Source organism: Cyprinodon tularosa, unplaced genomic scaffold, assembly GCF_016077235.1.
Source record: "Cyprinodon tularosa strain WSP-4 unplaced genomic scaffold, ASM1607723v1 ctg529, whole genome shotgun sequence".
Lineage (NCBI taxonomy): Eukaryota > Metazoa > Chordata > Actinopteri > Cyprinodontiformes > Cyprinodontidae > Cyprinodon > Cyprinodon tularosa.
Genome location: NW_024039262.1, coordinates 25,065 through 36,907, shown reverse-complemented (window position 1 = coordinate 36,907; position 11,843 = coordinate 25,065).

The window sequence follows — 11,843 nt, the reverse complement described above, 5'->3', positions numbered from 1 at the left end:
AAAGGGAATTATTATTATGGCTGAATAGGCGAGGTCTTCTGTTCCTCTGTAAGGGGGTGGAGTTGCGATCATAGCTGGGAATCAACTCAATCACTCAATTGTAGGTCTTTGAAAGCTTGTACATGTATAGTAAAATAATCCCAAGAGGTTCTGGAAGCATTTCCAAAGCGTTTTCCACATGTTTGCAGATAATTTTATTCATGTAGTTCCACAGGTCATCTCAGCGCTCTTGTCAAAATCCATTCAAACAACTGGAGGGTAGATGATCCTGGTTCAGAAAACAAAACGCCTGAAAAAAAATTAGTTTGAAGCATTTCATGCTTTACAGAATAGAAATAGATGTTTCTAATGTTAAAATTACTTTGGCGAGTTACAGGGAAAAGGAAAACTAAACGGGTTAACCCACCTCTGCCATCAGTCATCCAGACTCTGCTCCTCCTAGATGATGATGTGGCGACGGAACTATTGCATTTTGTAGTTGATGCTTTAGCATCATAGGAGCATCTTTACAATGCTACTGCACTATAACCTGGTGTAATAACACTCCAATAACTTATATTATTGATCTATTTAACAAACCAGAAGGCACACTCTACCTGGCACCCCTTTACTGTACATAAGATACTGTTTATTTAAGTCACCTTCAATCTCCTTTATTTTTTGTGCATATCTGGATGCACTATAAAACTTAATGCACCTTTTCCTCCTTTGTGCCCCTCCTGTTGTTCATAAGAGCCGAAGTCACAAGTGAATTTCTCAATTGTGAGATCAATAAAGTTGAATTCTATTCAATCCCTCACACCAAGAATGCAGCGACAGTGGAGAGGAAAACTTATTTATCATTGTCTCCCTTTCATCTTTCTTTCATTTTTTTCTGTTTTTTTCTTTCCTGTTCTGCTTACGTTGCAGTGTCCATATAATCTGTAATACTCCCTGCATGAATTATAATAAAGCTATCTATTAGCATAAATCAAGCAGAACACTATGGCGATAGCCGTACTGCTCCTCTTGTGAAAGTATAATCTGTTGGGCCTTTTTTGGCATTAATTATTCTTATTGCCACATTGCCAGACAGGACACTGTTAAAAATCAAAACAAACAAAAAACTCCCTTATTCTGTAATATTTGCTTCTTGCTACTCCCCCTTCAGGACCAGATTTATGGAGTGACCAATATTTGTCCTGTTGACAGATTTTTCCACCTGAGCTGCAGCGCTCTGCAGCTCCTCCAGACAAACCGTTGTCATTGTAGGTGGAAGGTTTACACTTTATTTTCTGCTGACAAGTTAAACCACTGTGTGAGACATCCTAAACCTGAAATTTATTAGAAATATTAACGGTGTCCTAAGATTTAAAAAGATATTAAAAACAGTCACCTTCTGTCCATTTTAAACCAAAGGTTTCCCCCGTTCTCTACACCCTGCAATTGCTTCCGGTGCTTGTTAAAAGATTTTATTGTATCTTTTTAAATCTTTAAATAGTCTCACCTCAGAGTATTTGTCTTTGATTTTAAAACAGCCGGTCATTGCGGTCTTCAAGTCAGCTGGTCTTAGAAGTCGCTAGGTCAAGGTGTAAACGGTGAGGTGATCAGGCTTTAGCTCTGGAACAAGTTACCCCCGGATATTTGCATTGTTAAAGATATCGATCATTGTAGGTCCAAACTCAAAACATATCTGTTCAGACTGGCTTTTCATACGTAGCAGTGCTGTGACAATTTCATTCATCATAATAATTGAACTTAATTGATCTCACATTGGAGAAATGTACCTCTGCATTTCACCCATCCCCTTGGGGAGCAGTGTGGGGTTAAGGGTCGTTTTGCTCAGAGTGGCAGTCTGTGGGAGTGGGACTCAAACCCAGAACCTCAGGATTTAAAGCCCTATGCCCAAACCACTAGACCACCACTCCCCAAGTCTTTAGTTTCTTTGTAACCTTTTGGATTTTACTGCTTTCTATGTTTACTCTTTCTGTTGTATGTTGTTACTCTACTCATCTTTGGGTGCCTAAGGGTTGTTGTAATAGTGCTATATAAATAAATTCAGATTTTGATTTGATTGTACTAAAGCACTGCTTTGTGTTGTGTTAGGATAATTATCATTGATGATGTGTGAGTTTATTACACCTTGGTATTGGCTGCCTGTTGCGCGTCAGAACTGATGTTTTAATCTAATTAAGACAGTTCCTCTGTCTGGATATAAAGTTATAATCTTCATTCTGAACGTGGCAAATATTTGGGAATAGAATGAGAGCGATGTCCTTCAGCTAAGAAGGAAGTGTAATATTTTGATAATGATGGAGTCTTGGACGTCTAATCATCTCCTAACTTGTCTGATGTAAAATGTGATGATGTGGCAGACTGGAGATGTATAAAATGCTTTTTAACTGTTAATCGGGGCCACTTCCTGAGAGGTGAGCAGCTGCCTTCTGTAAACTCTAAGCAATTTCTCTGATCTTAGTAAGATTACAATTTCTATCAGAATCTGTTGTCATGTCTCCTGGTTAATTAACTCTTTCTGTCCAGGCTGAGTCCACCTCAACATGCAGGGAAAACTCTTAAGTTCCACAGGCTGTCAGTCACGACGTACGCTGGAACCAACTCCCGCTAAAAGTCCGGTTGTAGGGTTTAGCTTTTTCCTCGGTTCACTGGGTTAAATTTATTTCTGGCTTGTAGGTTCCCAGCTCCTTTTCGTGGATTTTTTCCACCATCGTCCTTCTCATGAAAGGGTAACTTAGTAAAGATCTCACTAAATTGTGTAAAAGCTGCTCTTCAAGTTCAGCTGTTGGCGTCGCCATAATGACACTTGGTTGGTCCCCTATGCAATTGTGGACTAGGACGTCTTTTTACAAATGTAATGGTGCAAAAAATTCCTCTTAAACCCACCTGCTGCTAGATCAACTGACCAGACCTTATTTATACCCCAAAACATGGCGAGCCCACCCAGATAATGATGCTTACGGGCCTATTGTTGTGTCGTTACGGATTAGTCCCAAAGCCATTAATTATGGCGATGCTGATTGGCCAAATATTGATTAATTTCCCCTAGCAACTTTATACAATTGGTTATTTTGCTACACTTCAGGGGCGCTTTGAATGAGCGCCCAAGCAGAGAAATGATACGTTCTGTCGGTGGAAATGTGCTGTTGAATTACAGTCAGTTGGTAGAAGTGTTGTTTTGATAATTCATATTACATGTAGCCACATACTATTAAGTAAAACTGACATTGATAATACTTTCAAAATCTATATATATTATTTATGACTTTTCCCCTCCATATCCAGGGAGGGCGACGCCCGAGCGCCCCCTATGGGCCAGCCGCCTCTGCCTCCATCTAATCTTTGTATCCTAACTTTTATTTTTGGTGGTCATATTAGTTAAGTTAAGGGCTCAGCACCATATGCTAACGCTCCTTTGCTACAGGGATAGAGGGCGGGTTGGCATGTTCATCCGCACTTTAAATTTAGTCCCAGTGGATGAAGGTTAGGACTAAAGAGGAAATGTTTTACTGGCGTTGGAGATATGCAGCGGGGATTATTTTACTCCAAAGATCTGAATGGGTGTGTTGAAATGGGCGGCAATCATAATGGCGATGAAAAAAATACAACTCTCTCATTCAGAGTGAAATTTATTTCCAGATTCAGATTTATTGTGGAATATTTCAAACTGCGGTAGAAAACCTTAGAAAGCTGCCAGTGAGTTTTAAAACTCGCTCCTTTGCCTTATTAAACTCAAGCTTTAACTGAACTCACGTTTAGGGGAGGATGAAACTATATTATTGCAGAAAAACGTGCTTTGTTTGGCTAATTAGCTGCTGCAATTAGCAAGCTTCTCTAAATCTTCTCACGCACGCGCGCATGCGCAGGCTCCTCGGTTGCCATGGAAACGGAGCGCCTCTGAAGTCGCTGCCGATCTTTAACGGTTACTTTCCAGCCTGGACCTTGAAGCTGAACTTGCTGCAGTCTGTGGTTTGCTAACCTGCTAACGATGAGCTACGCACCAGAGGAGCACAACTACTCGAGAGATCATCTGGAAGGTTTGTTTTACTCTTTTACTTTGTTAATTACAAAAATGTTACGTGAAAAATGATTAATTTGATGTTTTTGTCATGACGTTGTGGCAGCTAGCTTAGCATGTAGCATCTCCGACATCTCAGGATTAAATGTTTTTAGTCGATTAAATGTTAACCGTGATTTAATGATTTGAAAATAACTTTTATTTCTGTTTGAGAGAAACACCTTTGTTGAATTAGAAGTCAATGTTTGAAAACTAGATGGCGCTAGCTCTATGATTTTAAAAAATGCATTTTGCTCTATGTGGAAATGTTGGGGAAATTACATTCAATAAATATTCAAATATATTTGAAGGACATTTAACACAATATGTTATCAAGCCGAACTGTTTATTTTTCTATTTAATAAAAAAGTGAAGATTTTGAGTATTTTGGAAGTTGGCTGAATTTAAATAACAGCTGGAAAAAAGAAGAAATTAAGATTCTCAAGTTGTTTAGTTTAGTAAATGTGTTTAGGAAAAGATGGGTTTTTATTTAGTGTTTTAATAAAAAGTTTTTAAGGGTTATTATGTATTAAATCGAGTTTTTATTGGTTGGGAATGGGAGAAATGATAACAGAGATAAAATGAGATAAAAAGTACATTTTGGTTTGAGAGGATAATATTTAACGAAGTTAATGTGGAAATGGTTGAAAAAATACAAAATTAATTGTTTTAGGATAAAATAGGTTTTCTTAAATACATTAAAACTTTAAAGGGGAGGATTTTTAAAAAATGCTGTGAAAAACATGGTCTCCATGGATACCTTAGTTGAATGCATTAAACAACTTTAGGCTTGTTTTAAGGTGGTGTATATAAGGTGGCATTTTGAATTTAATGGAAGATCAAATGTGTTAATAATTGACTGATTTTAAAAGTTTGTGGTTCCAAAGGATAATTTTTGGTGAGTTTGGTTTCCAATCCTTTAAAAACAAGGTGGCATCTGGCCTCTTCTGTCAGAGAAGGCCTTGAAGAACAAGTATGGTCTCCATGGATACAACAATAAACAACTATAAGGTTTAAAATGTTTGTGAAATAAAAATGAAATCCTTTACATTTTTGGGCTGTAACATGTTTAGAGCTTGACTGTGTTTATTCTAAGTGCTGCCATTGTTAACCGTGTGAGGAAAGCATAGAGAATAAATGTTTAATTAAGAGTTTAGAAAGGAGGATGATATGTTTCTTTTACAGGGAGAAGGTAGAATTAAAACAACAATTTAGAACCATATATTATTTAAACGTTTATCTGGGTTTAGTCTTCGTTTTTCTGCAGCCTTTGTTTGAATCTTCAGGTGAATAATTTCATCCCATCTGTCACCAGTAATAATACAATTTATTCATTGAGGACTTATTTTTCTAGGTGTTCGAAACATTCAACACTGATGGTTTCACCTAACCCCATTAAAAGTTCGGAATAGGACCCTTTCTTACAGTTTTTAGAAAAAGAACAAAATTATTCTACATAGTTTGCTAATGTCCATTTCTGCTCTGGGCTTTCTATGTGCTGATTAAGGTCTTTATTTCTACTCTAGGATGCACTGAGGAAGGGGTCTGATAAGCTGAGGCTTTTAAGCCTTTATTTCTGTTAAGGGAAACACAGTTTTTTTTTTTCTGACAAATAAATATTTAATAGATCAAAACTTTTCTAATTCCATAGTATGGGTTTAATAAAGGTTTACTCACAGCTTAAAATGTCCTTTAATCTGAACAAATCCAAATGAATAGTCTGGGTCAGTTGCTCCCAAATGCGGAAGCGTACCCCCTAGGGGGAGTTTAGTGTAATAGCAGGGAGCGTAATAGAAATAAAGTAAATAAATGGACCATTTGGAGCGTATTTTTATATTGATAACATCCTGAAAAAAAATCAAAACCCCAATAACTAGTAAAATAAAGATTTGAATTTAAAATACATTTTCAATTTTGTGGTAGTCTCGTGATTTAAAGGATATCGTAGCCTTTTTTCTAAACCTAGCTGTCAGCAAAACACACATGAGGACCAGCAAGATGTCCTCCCTTTACGACAATCGCTCCTCAGTGTGACTGTGAAACAACAAAAAAGGTCCCAACAATGATGCCGAGGACCATATACGCACATATACATACATTTAAATATGTATGTATGCACAGATTGATGTTTTTATTGATTAAATCTCCTTAAACCTGACTAACTCTCACAGGCACATTCAGCAACCTAAAATAAAGCATTGAGTATTGTGATTTGATGTTCCTTAATTAATGTTCCTGGTCTAATGATTTTTTTCCTCACTGCTCCAGACGCCCCGCTTCCATCTGATCCTGCCCTGGAGTTCTGGATCTTGATCGCGGATCAGGTTGATTTCCCTTTCTATATGAATGTAGGGCTGTTCTCGGATGATGTAGAGGAGGATTTTACTGTTGATGTGGAGCCTGATGATGAGTTTAGGGTCATAGATGTGGTGATTTATGATGAGGAAGAGCTAGAGGATTATGATGATGATGAGGATGATGATGAGGAGGATGATAATGAGGCAGAGGTCCCAGAAGGGGTGGTAAATGAGGAGCTAGAGGATTATGATGATAAGGAGGATGATAATGAGGCAGAGGTCCCAGAATGGGTGGTAAATGAGGAGCAGGAGCTAGAGGATTATGATGATGAGGAGGATGATAATGAGGCAGAGGTCCCAGAAGGGGTGGTAAATGAGGAGCAGGAGCTAGAGGATTATGATGATAATGAGGTAGAGGTCTTAGAAGGGGTGGTAAATGAGGAGCAGGAGCTAGAGGATTATGATGATGAGGAGGATGACAATGAGGTAGAGATCCCAGAATGGATGGTAAATGAGGAGCAGGAGCTAGAGGATTATGATGATGAGGAGGATGACAATGAGGCAGAGGTCCCAGAAGGGGTGGTAAATGAGGAGCAGGAGCTAGAGGATTCTGATGATGAGTTTATGGTCGTAGATGTGGTGATTTATGACGAGGAAGAGTTAGAGGATTATGATGATGAGGAGGATGACAATGAGGCAGAGGTCCCTGAAGGGGTGGTAAATGAGGAGCAGGAGCTAGAGGATTATGATGATGAGGAGGATGATAATGAGGTAGAGGTCTTAGAAGGGGTGGTAAATGAGGAGCAGGAGCTAGAGGATTATGATGATGAGGAGGATGATAATGAGGTAGAGGTCTTAGAAGGGGTGGTAAATGAGGAGCAGGAGCTAGAGGATTATGATGATGAGGAGGATGACAATGAGGCAGAGGTCCCTGAAGGGGTGGTAAATGAGGAGCAGGAGCTAGAGGATTATGATGATGAGGAGGATGATAATGAGGTAGAGGTCTTAGAAGGGGTGGTAAATGAGGAGCAGGAGCTAGAGGATTATGATGATGAGGAGGATGATAATGAGGCAGAGGTCCCAGAAGGGGTGGTAAATGAAGAGCAGGAGATAGAGGATTCTGATGAGGATGAGGATAGGTCTTTTTCTAGTGAGTCTCTTGAGGCTTCTAGTGACTTCTCTGGGTATGATACCATGAGCTCTGAGGAAGAAGACAGTGAACAAGATGACCCCCTTCAAACACATCTTCGGTTCATTGAGACGGTTGCCCGTTTCATCAGACTCCAACGGTACCAGGCGCCGCCAGAGGACTCCTCGGAGAGTGAAGAGGACCACCGACCTCCACGGCCCGGCCCTTCTTCCCGGAGGAGGAGAAGAGAGGAAGATGACGAAGAGGAGCCCCCTATGAAGCTTTTTCTTCGGGCACTGTGAGAAGAGGAATTTGATCAAGAATCTTCCTTTAACTCCTTCAACAACTTCTCACAATGAAGAGAAGCTGAGGCTTCAGCAGAAGAACCAAACATTTTACCATCTTGCTTTGGATCATTTTGTAGGAGGAGTTAGATGTATTTTCTTGATTTGATGATGATTGGAGGTGGAAACAGTCATATCTAGGTATAATTTATTGATTGTGTTTATATCTGGCAGGTCTAGGGATGCCTCAGGTAGCGTCTAGCGCCGTGGCTTTTCTTTACCCCGCTGCTAGGTTTTAATTTATGTTTTAAATGTTACGAATTTTCCTTTAGCACAGAAATCTGAGCAGAGACATACTAACAATTTCTAAAAGGTATGAAACATGAGAGCTGGTTAAGGTGGAAACAATCTAACATGCTCTACGTCTAGACAGAGCTGGACAATCTCCTAGCTAACAGAAGCCAAACCAAACAATCCAAGGATTGATTTAAAACGAGGTTTGACAAGAAGAAACACAGAATGGAGGCAAATGAACAAAAACTAAATAAAAACTCAAAAAATTTAATCCTGGAGGCAAACCAAACCAAACCGAGGCAACAGCCGAACATCGCTGCTGGGAATGCATCGAAACCTTTGATTAGTGAGACATCGCTGCTGAGGACTAATACCCGGAGGTCAAACTATGATCCTAAAGGTCTAAAAGTGGAGATGAGGAAAACTTCAAGTCTAGAGGCAGAGGGACAAGGCTGTAGTGGAGCAGAGCTCTCTAACTCCAGTCCTCTGCAGCAGCTTTTCTGCAGCTTTCAGGTGCATCTCTCCTCCAAAACACCAGAATCAAACAGCTCTACAGAGCTGAATGACTGATGAGGGAATTCAGACGTTCGATTCAGGTCTGATGGAGAAGAGATGTGACTGAAAGCTGAAGCATAGCAGCTCTGGAGGAGTGGAGCTGGAAAGCCCTGATCTATAGAAGGACAATGCTGCTGGAGACAAACTGGATCTAGAATAGAACAGTGGCAAAGATGCGGTGGTCACCAGTTGCACTGGTCTCTGGGATGATGGTGAGAAGATAAAGACGATGCTTGGAGGGACTAATTGATTTCAGAGCAGTTTGAAGCAGAGGAAAGGACTGATTTAGGGATGCGGATTGTGAATGGCGCCGACTGTTAGAACCCGCTTTCAGCTGCTAGTTGATCTAGTTCTAGATGTTCCTCAGTTAGTTTTCAGGCCTAGTTTAAGGGAAAGAACCCTGTGCAGAAATATTCTCCATATGATCTGTGCCAGTTCTGACCGCAGTGGATCTCTTCTTTGTTTGTGAATCTCATGTCGGACCGAGCCGCTACAAGCTTTGGGCCGTCAGAAGACGCTGATGAGATCTACGGCGACCAAACCAGAGGAGCAGTAAACAGTGAGAGCATGTTCAGTAAGGAGACACAATAATCCATCATTTAAATATTAAGTCAACATTTCAGGTGGTCTCACTTAGTTTTTCATGTGTTTTCAGGAAATGTGGACGTCCAAAATCAGAACTGCTGTGAGGAACCGGGACATCCAGGATGCTGAGGAGCCTCCTAGTCTCCACCTGAGGACGGCACAGAGGAAAACACCTGCAGTAAGCCTTTATTAACACGACAAACAGACAACTCAAGCTTCCAGGCAGAACACAGAGAGACCAAGATGACTATTTGAACAACATCCTGCCCCAGATTTAAACTTGGTGTCAGGAAATTCTGTAGATTAATTTAGCTTCTTTTTTACAGGAGAAGCAGGTTGAATATGGAAGCAGCGTTCTGACAGTCGGATCTCAGTGGAACAGAGTCCATCCACATGTATTTGGAGGTATGTTGGTTGTTTGACTATAGAGGCATCACATGCAGACAGTTTATGACTCTGATGACGCTTTGCTTTCATTGATGAAGGAGCTGAAGCAGAGGATGGAGAACACAGACCACCAAGGAGGAGAAACATGGCTGCCCTGCTCGTCTCTCCAACATTCTGGAGTCCTGGAATGAAAAACGTCGACGACCCCGCAGCTAAACCATCAGTCTGCTCCACCCAGAAAGAAGGTAAAGAACCTTTATTGCTTCCAGATGTTCATCAGTAGTGGAGAAGACAATAAAAACAGATCCAGAACAAATAGATTCAAACGCCAAAACCATCCCATCAAGGTGGTCTAACCTTTAATTCTTCTTTCCATCATGAAGGGATGTTCACCTCAATTTATCTCTATAACCAAAACTTTACCAGAACCAGAAGTTCTGACTTTTCCATTAGACCACAGATAAACAGTTAAGAAGCAGCTTCTGATCCAATATGGGAGAATTTCCCCCTGGTTGATGTCTGAAGGGTTTTTAGAACTTATTAAAGCAAAGAAACGACTCTGATGAAACCGACTGTAGACTCCAACAAATGCAGCATTTTCAGGCATTTTCTCCAAGCATCCATTGTCTACAGTTATCACTGCTGTTAACTTTAGCTTCTCCCTGTGTGTTTCCCTCTTCTCTCCGTTAAATTGACACCTCTCTCAGTGTTTCTGTGTTTAAATGTCGCTGACTAGTGTGTTCTCTCACTAACTCCTGTTCTTCTCTTCCAGCAGATTTCTTCCGTCGTCTCCTCGTTGGACCGGCACCTCTTGGACGTCTGCTGTCCTGTTAAAGACCCGCTCTGCCGCAGTAGATGGGAGCTGACATGGAGCCACGTTCTGCTGGAGGATCCTTCCTGCTTAAAGCTAGTTTTCCTCTCTACTGTCACCACTGCATTCTTCAGGAGGAGGAAATGCTACAAGATTAATGACTGGATGCGGTTGGCTGAGCTTCCTTGGATTGAAGACATTTCTCTAAACGCCAAAATAGACTTAATTTATCTTTACCATATTGGAAAAAGGATCTAATTGGATTTTTATGATTGATTTCATTCTGTGTTTGTGTACAATTGTGTTACATGTTTCTGTTTTAAAGCTCATGTGTAAATTGCCTTTAGATGACTTGTTTTTATTTCACTAGACTAAATTATATTAAATCCTGCCTACTGGTTCTGTTTCTACTAAGGGATCCTTCCTTTTATTCTATATTCACCTGTTATTTTTTACTATAATAAAACTTTGATTTAAGTCATTTGAACAGGATCTGCTGGTCTTTTTTAGTAAATGTTGTTGAAATAAGTGGTTGTAAATGGGTTCTTTATAAATAAACCAAACTGAGGTCAACAGGAGCTCTAATATTACTATATGTGAGGTAGTTTGGTTAACGATCAGCAAGGTGAACAAAACAAACAGCATCAGCCTCCGGTTCCAGATTCCTCTGAGGATTTTTATTCGGCACTTTTCCCTCTGACAACCATCTGCCTGAGCTTCCAAGATCTCAGTGCCTGTATAACCAGTTGCCAACACACCTGCACTGGAGTGGACCAAGCCACAATTAAACAGGTAGAAAACAAACAAAGTCTAAACAGAGAAACAAGAATAAAATGATTAATCTGATTTAAAAACTCATCTACATAATGAAACAGTCTACAAAATAAACAATGTGATAGAAGATAACTCAAGAATTTACTTTAAAGAAAAACAAAGCATTACTCCAAAGAAAACCCTCTAAATGGAAGAACCCAGCAAGGCACTCAAGTGTAATTGATGCATTTTATACTGTAAAAAAAAATCAATATACCAACAAAGTAGTTTCACAAATATAGTTGCTACTCCTCTGTAGAAACAGAAATAGGTCTCTGGTGTCTTTTTAGAATGCTAAATGTTGTTTAAAATCAGGTTTAAAAAAAAAAATGCTGAATGTTGGAACCGTAAATCATTACCAGTCTTATGTTAACATTTTATCACTGCTGCACCTTAAAAATGGAAACGTCTGGAGAGCTGTATGGAACAAAATTTATTTTTATATACCTATATAGTCTGTCTAAGTCTAAGTCTGGGATATATATATATATATATATATATATATAAAGAGAGAGAGAGAGAGAAACATTTAAAAAACTACACTGCAGTGATCACTATGCAGAATGGTGGGAAATTGACATTTTAGTATCCATTGCAAAATGCATTTTATATAGGTTGAAAAAACAAGAATTCACAA